General features: G+C 48.2%; 1 long non-coding RNA gene across 1 annotated transcript in view; it reads right to left on the minus strand.

Annotated features, from left to right (window-relative positions):
* Window positions 1-1,382: 1,382 nt before the first annotated feature.
* LOC113604935 (uncharacterized) overlaps window positions 1,383-14,937 on the minus strand; it is a 34,187-nt gene continuing 20,632 nt past the window's right edge. The window contains exons 2-5 of the long non-coding RNA XR_008289679.1: window positions 13,802-13,933; window positions 9,502-9,660; window positions 7,724-7,821; window positions 1,383-2,894 (exon numbers count right to left, since the gene is read on the minus strand). This is a non-coding gene — a long non-coding RNA (uncharacterized LOC113604935). The remainder of the gene's footprint in view (window positions 2,895-7,723; window positions 7,822-9,501; window positions 9,661-13,801; window positions 13,934-14,937) is intronic.

Raw genomic sequence — 14,937 nt, forward strand, 5'->3', positions numbered from 1 at the left:
TTCACTTATTTTCCTGGCCATCAAAACAAAGCCACCAAAGGTAGATTGGATTCAGCAAGGAAAGGATACAAATGTCGTTTTATCCTTTTGCATCTCGGTCCCTTGGTTTCTGCCCGTTGATTCCATTGAAGTTGGAATCTCAAACACTACCCCACTGGAATTTTCCTGTTCTTCTTTCCAAAACACAAGATACAACCTTTTTGTTCCTTCTTACACCACCAGCCAGAAGATGATGCCCGTGGGCCACTCTTCCCCAGTTTCCAGGGCACCCCAGCTACCCATTGCTACACCCTCATCCATGGCCCAAGGCAAGACTGCTGCTCTGTCTCTCCCTCCGCTTTGGGGTGCAACACGTCTTATGTAAGTTCTACCATCAAGCCTGCACCTCTGCTTCCTTCTCTGTGAGTACCCCTTCCTTTTTAAATCCTTATTAATAGATCATACCCAGAGTGTTGATACAACTCACAGAATCAATAGAGCCATTGACCTACACTGGCTAGGTAGCCTCTTCTGTTGGCACCATGATTTTGTATTTAAAACCAAGACTATCACGTTGGCCCCGTGTGGACGCGTTGCCCGTTTAAGCAGCACCAGGACCGGGCTGGAGAGTACCCGCAGGCCAGTGAGCCTGGGTCAGCTGAAAATCAGGGCCATCCCTCTGCCCCTGATGCATCCAGGCCATCACATCCCAATGGGGGACCTGGATTTCAGCCCTGGAATGCATCCTGGAAGCACTGACCTCTGAAGGTCATCTCTGTGCCCTCACAGCCACTGAAAAGGGTTTCAGAAAAAAGAGAGTACCACATGTTAAAAGTTGACAGTGCCTGTGATTTATCACCTCCTTAGCAGGTGAGTCTCGACCTAGAGAGGCGCTCACCTTCCTGGGAGGGTTAAGTGGGAAGCTTTAGGGACACGGACATGTAGGGAGACATTTGGAGAAAGGTATTCATTCATCGTTTAATACAAACGTGTCTATGTTGCAAAACTAAAAATGCACATATTTAAGCTACAGAAGACGTCAAGTAAAGGTGACAGCATTTTGGTGGGCAGGGGAAGGAGGAGGGAAAGGGTAAGGACGCCAACCTGCCGTGGCGGGTGCCAGGCAGAAGCATTGTGCACAGTGCCTCACGCCGACCCCCCTGCAAACACGAGCGGAAACGGACCACATAACTCTGACTCCCTTCCCTACTCTGAAAAGTTTGAGGGGGGCCCGGGTGGCTCAGGTGATTGAGCATCCAACTCTTGATTTCAGCTCACGTCGTGATCTCCCGGTTCGTGGGATCGAGCCCCGCATCAGGCTATGCAGACAGCATGGAGCCTGCTTGGGATTCTCTCTCTGCCTCTCTCTGCCTCTCCCCCATGTGCTCTCTCTCTCTCTCTCTCTCCTCTCTCTCCTCTCTCTCTCTCTCTCTCAATAAATAAATAAATAAACAAACAAACAAATAAATAGAATAAACTTGTTTAAAAACTCAAGCCTGGAGATCTATCACAAGGAGTCATTTGTTGAGGGAGAGAAGGTTCCTGAAGCCCCAGGAATGAATGAAACGGGTCAGAAGAACGGGTGGGTTGAAGGAGAAGAAGGCTGGAAGCACAGGATAGAACCCAGAGCAGGACAAGGGACCTACTCGCAGATTCAGAAAATGCCCGATGCACCTTGATGTTGTTGGTCCAAGGCGCTGATGCAGAGCCTAGAAGGAGAGCTCGTGTCCTCCCGTGCAATTGCCTCTTGCGCCTCCCGCGTAATACAGATTGGCTCTGAGATAAGCTATCTAGGACTTTCCATTTCTCTGCTGGCTGCGATCCAGCTTGGATTTGGCATTTCCCAGGGTGTTAACAACCATGTCTGTATTTGGGTTCTGTACTTATTAGGAGTTCTCTGAAAATAGCCTCTAGCAACTTCTGCTCTTTCCGAATGTGAGGCTGAAAACTCCTGCAGCTGAATATAATTTTCAACGCTTCGCGTCTCCTGGGAAGAATCAGGGTAGGGATTCACGTTGGTGCCTTCGAGGCCCAGAGCGCAGCATCCTCTGGTCTTACGGGGGTCACGCCAACAGTAGAATGGCGCTAGGTCGTGCCTGGCGACTGCAGATTGCAGACTTCTGTAGCTTAGAACTTTAGCACTGGTCCTTACTCCCAAGTGAAGACTCGGGCCAGGTCATCGGCTGTAAGAGAAAGGGGAGAGAGAAAGAGACTACTAACACTGAACATATATTCGAATGCTTCCAAAAATTATGTAGAAAATAGAGTGCGTTGGGGGAAATCCCCACTAAAATGGGGAGAAAATCATACCTGAGGACTGCACATCCAGCATGTGATGACTTCATGAAATGTTAGGAGAGAAAGGTTATAAGTCCACTTCTTGGATCAGACAAAAGTTTTTGACGTGTACTAGGACCCAGACACCGTTTGAGCATCTTCTTTAACAGTCCCCTGCGCTGGAAGAAAGGGTTTTAGCACCGCTGTCCAGATAAAGGAATCTGCTGTTCGGAGAAATTAAGTAGCTCCATCCAGATCACACAGCTAGAAATTAATATAGTCAGGATTCAGACTCGGGTCTTCCCGGCTTCTCATGCCCATTCTTGGCTGGGAGATGCATCAAGCTGCACAGAGACACAGGGTCCCACATCGTAATCATATCTTCTAGAATGAGGCATGTGCACACATTTGCAAGAGAGCACGCTGGGGACACAGCCAAGAGACCACTGGGTCAAAATGCAAAGATGTGTGAGTGGCCTATTCGACTCTGGGAGCAGAGAGGTCCGGCAGGTTGCTTATCAGCCCTTGAAGGTGCAGAATGAACCACGAGCGCTCTCGAGAATATGGCCACGCCACAGAGCGGAGGGATGGGAGCATCTGAAAGAAGATGACTTGCCTGCTGAGTTGAAACTGAGCACCTGTGCAGCGAAATGACAAGTTAGCCTATTATGTGGCCCCTGACTGGGCCACCAGGTGCACAGATATATGGTCGAACACAATTCTGGGTGGTTCTGTGAGGGTGTTTGGGATGTGATTAACTGTTTGTGTGTGGACTGAGTAAGGGACATTGTCCTCCCTAGTCTGGGTGGGCCTTACACAATCAGTTGAAGGTCTGAGTAGACCATAAAGGCTGACAGTCCTGCATAAGAGAGGATTTTTGCAGCCTGACCCACCTTCGAATTGGAGTTTGGGCCTTTTCCTGCCTTTGGGTTCAAACCAAAACACTGGCTTTTCCTGGGGCTCGAGCCTGCTGATCAAACCTGAAGATCTTGAAACTTCTCAGCTCCCATAGTTGCATGAGTCAATTCCTCGTAATAAATCTCTTTCTATACGTACACATCCTGTTCTGTAGATTCTGAAGGCCCGGGCTAATACACGATGACATCAGAATTCCAGCCTCAGTGAGGGGAATTGGTGATAGTCCCGAAATCAGAGCAGGTTTTGGGGCAAGTGGATTAAGTTCAGACATGAAATCTGAGGCAGGTAAGAGCTAGGAGAGAGTTGGATGTGTGAGTCAAACCCCCAGGAGTGAGATCAGGGATGAGACCAGAGATGTGAGGACCCAAGCAAGTGTGTGACAGTTGAGGGCATGGGCTGGATACCCCAGGAAGACGGTCAAGGACCGAGCAGTCTGCTTAGGTCAGAAGCCAATGACACACGCCCTGAGGAATGTGACCCTGGATGTATCCCCTCCAAGCACAGAAGACGTTTCTCCATTTCCCTGCCTGGGAACGGGATGAAAATTCCTAAGTCACCTTCCAGAGAGAGATTCTATGAGATGGCCCCACCCACAAAAAGTTAATCACATCCATGTAAGAGCGCTGCCCTCTTACCTGGAGCCCTGACCATTGTTCAGGATCTGCTCAGCACTTTCAGGCTCGCTCACTCGCTCGCTCTCTCTCTCTCTCTGCTTCATTTTGTGCTCCCTCAATATGCTACCACCTAATTTCCCCGGTCCCTGCCGTTCCAGAACATAATTCACCACCCCATTCCTAATGGATTTATCTCCTGCGACCATGGAGGACTTCTGTGTTTCGGTCCATTCTGATCACGGGGAATCCATCCATCAGACAGGACAAAGCAGAATTTGGGGGAACCTGCACTAAAAGAGATCTCCTTGCCTATATAGATTTAGGGGCAAGTGAAATCCTCCTAGGATCCTGAATACAGCTGTTTGCAATAGACATACTGTTTTGTTTTGTTTTGTTTTGCTTTGTTTTTAAACGTTTATTTATTTTTGAGAGCGTGCGGGCGGGCGAGTGGCAGAGAGAAAGGGGGACGGAAGATCCGAAGGGGGCTCCATGCTGACAGCAGAGAGACTGGCCTGGGGCTCGAACTCAACAAACCACGAGCCTGAGCCGAAGTCGGACGCTCAACCGACTGAGCCACCCAGGGGCCCCTGCTGGTTTTGTTTTTGATGCGACAGGTTCTCTCTGATGCTTTCCTCCTGTGCTCTTCTTATAGGAGGTGGCCCACCATCTGTCCAGTGGCACTTACGACGGACAGAGCCCCTGCTCACCGTAGCTAAGGAGGCAAGCGATGTAAGAGCCACCGGGCGTAAACAGGCACCTGCAGGGCCACTGGGGGGTTCCTGGGTGTCCCAAAGCCCCGTGACCAGCAGGTGGATGCCGACTCAGGCACCGCGTGTGAGTACGCAGGGCAGTCCGCACCACGGGCACAGAAGGTTCACCGTCCTGGCTACTCGAGAGCCCACGCAGGTCCAAGTAACGACCTGGATCGTACCCGTGAAACAGGGATCTTCCAGCTGCACCACATTCCAGACTCCAGTGAATCAAAGCGATCGGAGGCCGGCAGACAGTTCCTTTTCTTTGATAAATGACCGCGAGAGTGAATAATATTCAGGCTCACCCACCTCGAAGGCAGCTGTTCTCAGGATTAATTGGAAGGTTGGCCTGCGTAAGCCTCCCATATTTCTTTGGAAAGGAAAAAAATCACGAAATCATGTGACCTTCATATTTGGTTCATGACTGGAAACAAATCTTCCCCGGCCACCGGTGCCAAGGACGCTTGCGGGGAAATGAAGCAGTGGCCGTGTTTACAGGGCACTAAATTGTGTGATTAACAAACGTGATTGGACGGACGGAGCAGGAAGCTACATGCCAGCGGGGAGGTGCGGCCAGATTTCAGCACGTGGCCCTCCGCTGGTCGTCCCCAGGCTCCCCGAGAGAGCCACTGGGGAGAACATCCCGGAGCGAGGAGAAGGCTGAGGAAAAGGTGAGCGCAGTGAGGCGGGATGGAGGGAGGGGCCGCAGAAACTCGGCAATTCCAGGCCACTGGGTCCATTCTTCTCTTCAGAGACAGGGAAACTGAGGCACGGAAGGGCAGTGCCTCTTCCCGAGATCATACGTTGTTTACAGTGATCATTCTACGTTTGTGGTCAATTACAAACTGACCCAGAGTCACTCCACCTTTCTTACTCCTCTTCCTACCACCCAAACACTTGGAACATGGACCCACGTGCACACACAGTAGAAAACGTAACGAAGGTATTTAAGGAAAAGATATACTGAGCTGAACTGAATTGAGTCAGCAATGGCACACCGACCCGTCATCATGGAGCTTTGCATGACCTTGCGTTGTCTGGGCTTATTTGTTTAAAATGAGCCCTGGAGGGGCCCCTGGGTCGGTCAGGCATCTGACTCTTGATGGCGGCTCAGGTCACGATCTCACGGTTCCTGAGTTCGAGCCCCATGTCCGGTTCTGCGCTGACAGCACGGAGCCGGCTTGGGATTCAATCTCTCTCCCTCTCTTTCGGATCTTCCCCTGCCTGTGCTCATGCTCTCTCTCTCTCAAAATAAATAAGTAAATATTTTTTAAAAATAAATAAAATGAGCACTAGGTGTGATATGTAAGTGACGAATCCCTAAATTGTACTCCTGAAACCAATATTATGGTAGCTAAATAGAAGTTCAATAAAAATTTGAAAAAAATTAAATTAAATTAAAAAAAAAAAAGCAGAAAGAACTCCCTGACCCTACCATCCAAGCCCAGAACTAGACACTTCTAATTAACATTTATCTTGTGCTTCTCCCATATACCAGCGTCTGTCTCCCCTCCCCCACCAGAGGTTGTCTTTCTCTGTAGGACTTATTTCACTTAGCATAACACTCTCCAGCTCCATCCACGTTGCTACAAAGGGCCAGATTTCATTCTTTCTCATTGCCACGTGGTATTCCATTGTGTATATAAACCACATCTTCTGTATCCATTCGTCAGTTGATGGACATGTAGGCTCTTTCCATAATTTGGCTGTTGTTGAAAGTGCCGCTATAAACATTGGGGTACGAGTGCCCCCCTGCATTGGCACTCCTGGATCCCTTGGGTAAATCCCTAGCAGTGCTGTTGCTGGGTCATAGGGTAGGTCTATTTTTAATTTTTGAGGAACCTCCACACTGTTTTCCAGAGTGGCTGCACCAGTCTGCATTCCCACCAACCGCGCAAGAGGGTTCCCGTGTCTCCACATCCTCGCCAGCATCTATAGTCTCCCCATTGGTTCAATCACGAGTTGCTTTTCAAAATGACTGCGTTTCCACTGCAAAGTAGCAGGAACACCACTGACCCAAATTCCTTGCAAAACACAGAAATATCAATTTTGCCAGTCAAATGGATCCCAAAGCCATCTCAGTGTGCTCTCGATCTCCCTTTCCATACGTTTATTCATCCGATGTGTCTCCTCTTCTGCAAAAGGCCTGCTTGTGCGTTTGTCCGTATTTACTGGGGAGATTTTTTATATTGGCTCGAGGGGTTCTTACTCCTAGAGGTGGGCAGTTACTGACGTCACATTTAGGACCCCCTAGTTTGTAGCTTGTCTTTTCACTTCCTTGATGGTGTCCTTTGGGGATCAGAACCTCTTAATTTGAATGCAGTGTAATTTATCAGTTTCTAATTTCGTGTGGGTGGATGGGATTTTTAACCCATAGCCAATCTTGCATCACAGTATAAAGTGTTCATTTCTTGTCTTATTTTTTCATCTCATAAACCTGGTGAGCAAGGCTTTAACATCATTTCATAGATGGGAAATCTCAGTATTGGAGGTAAGTCATTTGCCTGAGGGCACAAAGCCTATAGGGGGCTGAGTGAGGACGGGAGCTCAGGTCTCCTGATCAGCAGGATATCTCAGCCCCACACAGCCTCTCCCTGCTGTGCCAGGAATTTATCCATTCATCCTCACAAGAAACATTCAGTGTAGGGTCTCCTGTGCATTATCCATAGTGCTAAGTCCCGAGGGCAAAGAAACGGAGTGTCATCTGTACCCTTGAAAAGCTTCTATCAGGACTGTGCCCAGAAAAGGCTTTTGATGAAACAGCAGAGTTCAGACTTAAAGGAAGAGTAGACCTCATTCAAAGTGCGGAGAGATACAGAGGGAACAGGAACATTCTAGGCAGGGGAAGCATGGGCAGCGGTCAATAGCAGGCTGTCCGTGTGGGGCAGGGTGGGGGCCGGGGAAACGGCGGCCGGACCCACAGACAACGGTCCGATTGTGAGCAGGATGTGTCGCACTAACTGACAGGGACTTTATCCTGTAAGTAACGCATCTTTGACTTTGAAGCTCTGAGATCTGGCCTGCAGAGCCACCTTATCCCCCCAAATTCCTTCTGAGACCTCCTTCTTGAAGATTTCTACCTGGCAGAGAGGACACCCCTTTCTCCGGTCCTCTGCGCCCAAGGGCTTGTCCCCCGTGACACATCCTGAGATTTGGTGAGCGAAGCTATTCATCCTCACTTACCAAGAAATTCATAGAATTCCATCCTTTCTACCCTGTGACCATCGTCGTCATGGACCATCTGGTGAACACTTGTGGAGACGGTCAACCTCAATGGCAGCCTGCAGAACAGACAACAAGGTGGAAAGAACACAAGCCGGGGGGGTTCGGTTTCCGGTGCTTCCTCTAACAACCGTGTGACCACGGGCAAGTTTCTTCATCCCTCTGTGATCATTTCCGCTCACTGTCCTGAGGACTTGGGGAGCTACTGAACATGTCTAAAGCAAAGGAAACATCCAGCGGATGTCAGTTGACTCCTCGCCATAACAGAAGTTCAAGATCATACCCTCGAGGGACATGTAATCTAGACAGAGAAGAAATCCCCTATTGAAACCAATTCCAGAGACACTGAACGTGGACCCTAAACAAGAACTCCTGCGTGAGGAGAGATGATTGAGCCAGCAGCCTGGACTCTGAACCCCAAGCGGCAGCATCCTTGGCATGGGGGGGGGGGGAGCGGGGGAGGTCTTTGACCCTGAGATTCTGATGGCCCCGGGGAGGCCCCTGGCAATCACAAACAGGCTGGGTGAGTTGCACTTGGCCCTAAAACAAGGGGGGAAATCTGAGAACGAACAGTTCTCATCTTCCAGAATCCTCCTCCTTCACCAGAGAGTTGTCCAGTCTTCTGGTGATAAGAGCAAGAATCACAATAAAAATAGATCTAGGGGCACCTGGGTGGCTCAGTCGGTTAAGCGGCCGACTTCGGCTCAGGTCATGATCTCGCGGTCCATGAGTTCGAGCCCCGCGTCGGGCTCTGTGCTGACAGCTCAGAGCCTGAAGCCTGTTTCAGATTCTGTGTCTCCCTCTCTCTGACCCTCCCCTGTTCATGCTCTGTCTCTCTCTGTCTCAAAAATCAATAAATGTTAAAAAAAAATTTTTTTAATAAAAAAAAAAATAAAAATAGATCTAATGCAGAGGAAGTGGGACGGACTGCTGGCAGGTTTCAGAGGCCTTCGACTGGACGTGGAGACACCCAAACGCTCAAAATAACCTCAAACTGTACTTTCTCTGACAATCGCTTGAATCTGCTTAGAAGAACTTTTCGGCTGAAGGTAATGAGTCACGGAGGAGAGTCCTAATAGAGAACAGACAGAAACTTCCCTTCAGTCCCACACGCACACATTCACAAGTGTGAACCTCTGAAGTTGGGAGAAAGTAGAAACCAGGACAGGTAGTAGCTAGACGCGGAAAGCGCCCAACTGAGCAAAAGTAGGAGAAGACGATGCAAAATACACTTGTTCTCTTCCATAGGGAGGATGGTCGCAAGAACTTAACCATCTACTAAGCCGTAAACCAAGACTCAACAAATTCCAAATGAGCTGATTTCGAACACTGGGTGGAAGAGGCCCCACAGAGCAGCTTTCCACCTGCTTCTGATGTGTTCTCCCCAAAAGTTTTAAAAGACAGACCCCCCCAGTTCTGGGTCATTTTTTTTTCCAGCTTGGGATTCCCATAACACGCAGGTGCTAACTAAGCATTCGGCTGCCCCGTCTGAGCACGCCACAGGCTTTCTCCCAGAAAACTCCTCTGTCTCTGGCTCAGAGCCTCTGGAGGAGACAAGCCTCCAGCATCTCCCGTGGGGTGGGATTTATCTTATTCAAGACCTTCTCACGCTTTCTCTAAGTTTAGGGGCACTGATGGGGAATGCACATAGTCTTCTAAATTCCTGTCTTTGTGTATAACGTGAGGGCATGGGGCAGAGCAATACTTAGATGTGCCAAGAACTTTGTATCCCTCCTTACCCCTGCCTCTGACGGGATACAACGTCACATTTTGCAACTTCTCATGCTTGATTACTTTGCCGCTGGGACTCTTTCTCGGCTTTTGCAATTTTGTTCTTCGGGTTGGTCCTCAAGAGATGGAAATCCTGCACTCCATCCACCACCATGGCCTGGAAGTCCCTGTATCGGGAAAAAAAAAAAAAATGGTAAGAAGCTTCTCTATCCCCTAGCCTAGGCCCGCCTTGCTGGAAGTCAAGGGTAATTAAATAAGATCCAGCCTCAGGAGTCTTTTTTGATCTAACAGTTAGTTATACAGACACGGTCAGAAGCGACAGTGTAAATAGGAGATATTTATAGATAATGATAGAAGTGAAGAAATGGCTTACTAGGGAAAATAACAAACTGTACCCTTCCAGATAGTATCACAGTAACAATCGGCATCACATCTCAGATCTCAAAATGCTTTCATGGTCATGAGCTCGCCTGAACCTCACCCCAGCCCAGCGACCTACACAGAGTAAGAAAAACCTAGTGACTCGCCTGACATCCGAGCCAAGGGTACGGTAAACCTGGAGGTGTCAGGGACGGCCTGGAAGGAGATGAGCTACACATTCACCAGGAGCTCAACCACAGAAACCCACACAAGAAAAGGCTGATTCACACAAGTCTAAGCTGGGTGAGATATTCATTCCTCAAGCAAAAGTGAACCGAGTGCATGTTTAGTTTTTGGCGAAAGAGTCAGTTCTGTTGCATCCAATAAGCTTTCCCAATAGCCAGCGGGACCAACTATTATAGGACATTTTCAGGAGTAAAACAGTTCCATAAGTTCAACCAAAAAGTTGCATGTTTCAGAACAAGAGAAAGTCTGGAATGTCTCTGGCAAAACAGGCCGTAGGTCCCAGGGGAGGCTCACCCTAGCTCAAACACAGCCTCCTCTTTTTACTACTGGATCCCGATTCCAGACTCCGTTGCTAACTAGAGAAATTAGGTAGAAGACCCGATGAGGTGCTGTGAGGGCCACTGAAAGGCAGAAGTATCTGATGGCTGATTTTTGAGACTCGTGATGTGATGATCAGAGGTTAGACGTGGAAGAACAGGCAGGGCAGGTCTTTGGGGTTCAAATTCCAATTTGTCAAATCTGAAGCAGGACCCACACATTCCGAATCGTAAGCAATATTGGAACGTAGTAAGTGCTTAATTTTTAAAAGTACATATTAGTTCAGTAAGGGCGTGGATTCATTTGTGAGGGCTGCCACAAGAGAGAACCACAGACCAAGTGGCTTGAACAACAGAAATGTATTTCCTCCCAGGGCCAAAGACAGAGATCCTCAACCAAAAGGTTGATGGGATTTCCGAGGCCGATCTCCTTGGCTTCCAAATGGCTAAATACAACACGATGTTTCTCTGAATGAGTGAGTCAGCATGAATGAGGAAAGAAAAAGTGATATAAAAGCTTCCTATTATGGACTGAACCCCAAAATTCACATGTTGCAGCCCTAACCTCCAGGGGAACTATATTTGGGGATAGGACCTTAACTTAGGTAATTAAGGTTAAATGAGGTTATAAGGATGTGGCCCTAATCCAATGACACTGGTGTCCATTTGAGAAGAGGAAGACACTGGAGAGGCTCACCAGTGAGAAAAGACTGTGTGAGGACACAGGAGAAGACGGCCATCTGCCAGCCGGGAAGGGACACCTCAGCAGAAAGCAGCCCGGACACACCTTGACCTTGCACTTCCAGTCTCCAGAGCTGAGGAAATAAATGTCTGCTGTTTAAGCCCCCTCCGTCTCTGGTGTTTTTTATAGCAGCCTGAGCTGACTTAATACACTTCTTTTCTGAGGTCATTTGCCAAAAAAGGAAACCTAGGTTTTCCCCGGGTTGGGGATGTTAAGTTGGGTTCTCTACAAAGTATCCAAAAGTTAAAAACGAAATAGGGAAAGTAGTGCAACATGATTGTACTTGGATGTGTGTGGGAATACGTGCTTACAGCCACAGGGGCACTTTCTTCCACAAATACTTCGTAAGAGAATTAGCCATGGGCCAGATACCAGGCTCATCGCGTATCGTCAAATGCAATCCTTTCCTCTTCCTCAAAATGCTACTAGTGTTAGGAATCGACACCTCCATTTTTAAATTTGAGAAAGAAAGAGACTCAGAGACTTCAGGCGACTTGGCCAACCAAGGTCAGGCATATGGTAGAACTGGGTTTTGGAGGCAGGTCAGGTGGATTCCAAAGACTTCACACATACCCAGGACCACGCTCTCGTCTTTACGACAAAAGAATCGCAAACCCTTCGCTCCTACAATGTGCCTGGGTCCGTTCTGAGAGAGTTGCCCATTTAATTTAAACTTACACATTGAATTAATGTTTAAAACCCATTTGATCTGCATGCAACCCATTGAGGTAGATACTTTTATTATCCCATTCTGCAGATGAAAAATGTGAGACACGGAGGGGCTGAGTGACCCAGTGTAGGTCGCACCCTATATCTCTTCATATGAATGAACAACAGGAGGCTGAGGTGACATCTGTCCTCAGCTTGGGGGCCACATGGCCACGATCTGCTGCGTTTTGGCTCCAATGGAGGAGAAAGAATCCCATGGGAGATGGGGGGTGGGTGGAGAAAGCTCCCAAATCCTTTCCGTTCCTTGGATCTCACTGCTCTGATTTCGACTCACCAGCAAAATAGACGAGACTAAACGTCAGGATGTTTTTATCCACATAGAGATTTTTCTCCAATGAGAAGAAAGCTAACTCGTACTTCGCTCCTCTTTTGACACAAAATTTGATTTCAATTACCCAAAACTCTTCCTAGTTCGCTTTTTTTCTTTTTAACAGAGATCTTCTTTGTAGTTGAGAAACCCTCCAACAGCCAAGTACGCCCGGCTTCAGAAAGCCCACCGTGATCTGTGGCTTCTGAGAGTCACGGATCACCACCCCGTTGACTTCCGTCTTGCGGAGCGGTCAGGGGACCCGAAGGGAGAGGCTGCCTGCTTCCAAACTTCTATTACGTCATCCTGATGGAATGTGGACACGGGGACTTTGCAGGGACTTTACGCTTAAGCCTTGTTTTATTTAAGTTTATATCGTTCTTAGAGACTTAAATCTCATCCACTGTTGCTTGGAATCCAGGCTTCAGTTGGATTATGGCAAAGATGCAGCAAACTTATCCTCCTAAAAGCTGAGCTCGGGGAATGGTTACAGCCATCCTGCCCCAAGGCTCAAAACGAATCCTTCAGCTCATTACATTTTAAAGATCGCCAGCAGTCAGCAGGCTTTAGACTTATGTAACCGAAGTTATATGCAGGAACAGCATGTGCTGGTTATACAACAAATGCTCATGCGAACTGGTTAAAATAGGACAGGTAAATCCCATGTTGAAACCCAGAGCGCAAAGGCTCCCAACAGCTTTAAATATCTGTTGTTTTCATTCATAACAAGGGGATCATCGTTTTCCCGTCCTCTCCAATAATAACAGACATGACCGAGTGTCCACAAAATGCCACGCACCTCACCATGGCTCAGCAGCAAGAGCAAAGGCTTTGCAGTGAGGTCCGGCCACTTCGTATGTGACATTCAGCAGGTGTCCCCGCCATGGTTGGCCCATCCATCAAGCCTTACGGAGCCGGTGGGAGAACTAAATGGAAAGCATTGCCAACCGTCTGGCACAACGGGGGTGCTCAACAGGGGATCGCTTCCTAGCCTGCTGCCCCTTATCTGATTTTATTTACTCCTCTTGGCAAGCTGGAGGAGGGGTGTTATTCCAATCCCCAATTACCAGTGAGGAGGCTGGAGCCCGCTGCCGAACCTGACCATGTTCGGAAGCGGCGGGGGGCGGCGGGGGACTTTTATGCTTCGCTCCTAAGAGGCGTGTCTCAACTTTACAAGGGCACAGGCTGTCCCATTTGTGGTTTGTGCGGGTCTTTTGACGTCTCTTTTCCTTCTGGCCACCTGCCATTTGGCCCTCTCCCTGCTAATTAGCACCTCGACCACAGTACAGCAGGGGAAATCCAAAAAGGTGAGCCTCGGTTAGGAGCTGAATTGTGTGGTTTGAGAGCTTTGGAGAAAAGATTAAAAAAAAAAAAAAAAAAAAAAAAGTTTGGTAAAGAGAGAGGTATGACACCTGAGCAGTGACGTGAGTGTGTGAAATCATATTTAGAGTTCAGTTGTCTAATACCTGGCCTCCCACTGCTAGGTGATTGAGAATAGATCATTGCATTTAAGAAGCCTTCTGATCTTCAGGGATTCAATATCCCGTTCATTTGTACACTGAGGCACTGAGAATGTTGCTCAGAATCATATCAGCATTCCTACTCACCTTAGCCATGACCACCAGACTGCGTTGCTCTATATTTACAATGTCTTTCGTTGGCAGAGAGTTTTATGGTCAAGAGTATTCACTCACTGCTGAGCTGGAATGACCCTCGTCCTGGACCCAGCAAAGCAGAGGCTGTGGACGAAGAGATTAGATTGGTTACAAGGAATTCTAGGTCGGAATCCCTGGGTCCCACTCAGGCAAGTTCATGTGAGCCCAGACCGAGAATCCGCCGAGGAGAGAGGTAGCATCTCTTTTTGAAGCAGGTTTGCAATGGAGAAGAGAGAAATCACTCAGGAGAACCACTTTTCAAAATCCAGCCGAGTATCTACACTTACTCCCAACTCAATGCATTGCTCTTTGCAGCTAAGTTCACATGACATCTTGAATAATACGGCTAGCTGAGTTGATGAGTGCTTCCACGCTGATAAAACTAAATCCTGCAAAGATAGAGGACAGTAGCACTCTCCCAAAGGCATTCTACAAACGGTTTGCCAAACACAGCAAGAAGTCTCTAAAGTGCTCCTAACCCTTGATTTAATAGTTAACGACTTCTTAACGATAATTTTTTTTTGGAGACAGAGAGAGAGGGAGAAAGGGGGGTACAGAGGGAGAGAGAGAATCTTAAGAGATAAGACCCAGCGTAGGTCTTAATCTCACGACCTGAGCCAAAGTCTAGAGTTTAATGCTCCGCTTACTGAGACACCCAGGGGCCCCTGAAAGATCATTCTTATGAAACAGGGTAAAAATGCAAATCAGTACGTTCCTTTCCAGGCTTACGTAGATGATGGACAGAACCGGGGACGGTGAATGTTGCCAAAACAGGCATTGGTTAAGTTCATTTAGTCCATAAATATGTATTGCCCACCTGCTCAGGTCAACCGTTCTTCTGGGAAGTTCTTTCCTGGTTACAACAGAGAGGGGAGAGCGCAGGGGCACAGGGGTCCCAGGGTGGGCAAGAGTAGTGGGGAGAGGAGCTTGGGAAGTTTTCTTCCCTTTGCTAAGGCCATCTGTGGGAGAGCTCCCCAATAAAGTATTCCACAGCCACTAAAAACCATGTTCATAACAAATTTCAGTGAGAAACAGGCTCAGCGTGTAAAACCACATGAAAAAGCATCGTTCGTCCATAATTCTCTCAA

The sequence above is a fragment of the Acinonyx jubatus genome, chromosome A3 (assembly GCF_027475565.1).
Source record: "Acinonyx jubatus isolate Ajub_Pintada_27869175 chromosome A3, VMU_Ajub_asm_v1.0, whole genome shotgun sequence".
NCBI classification, from domain to species: Eukaryota; Metazoa; Chordata; class Mammalia; order Carnivora; family Felidae; genus Acinonyx; species Acinonyx jubatus.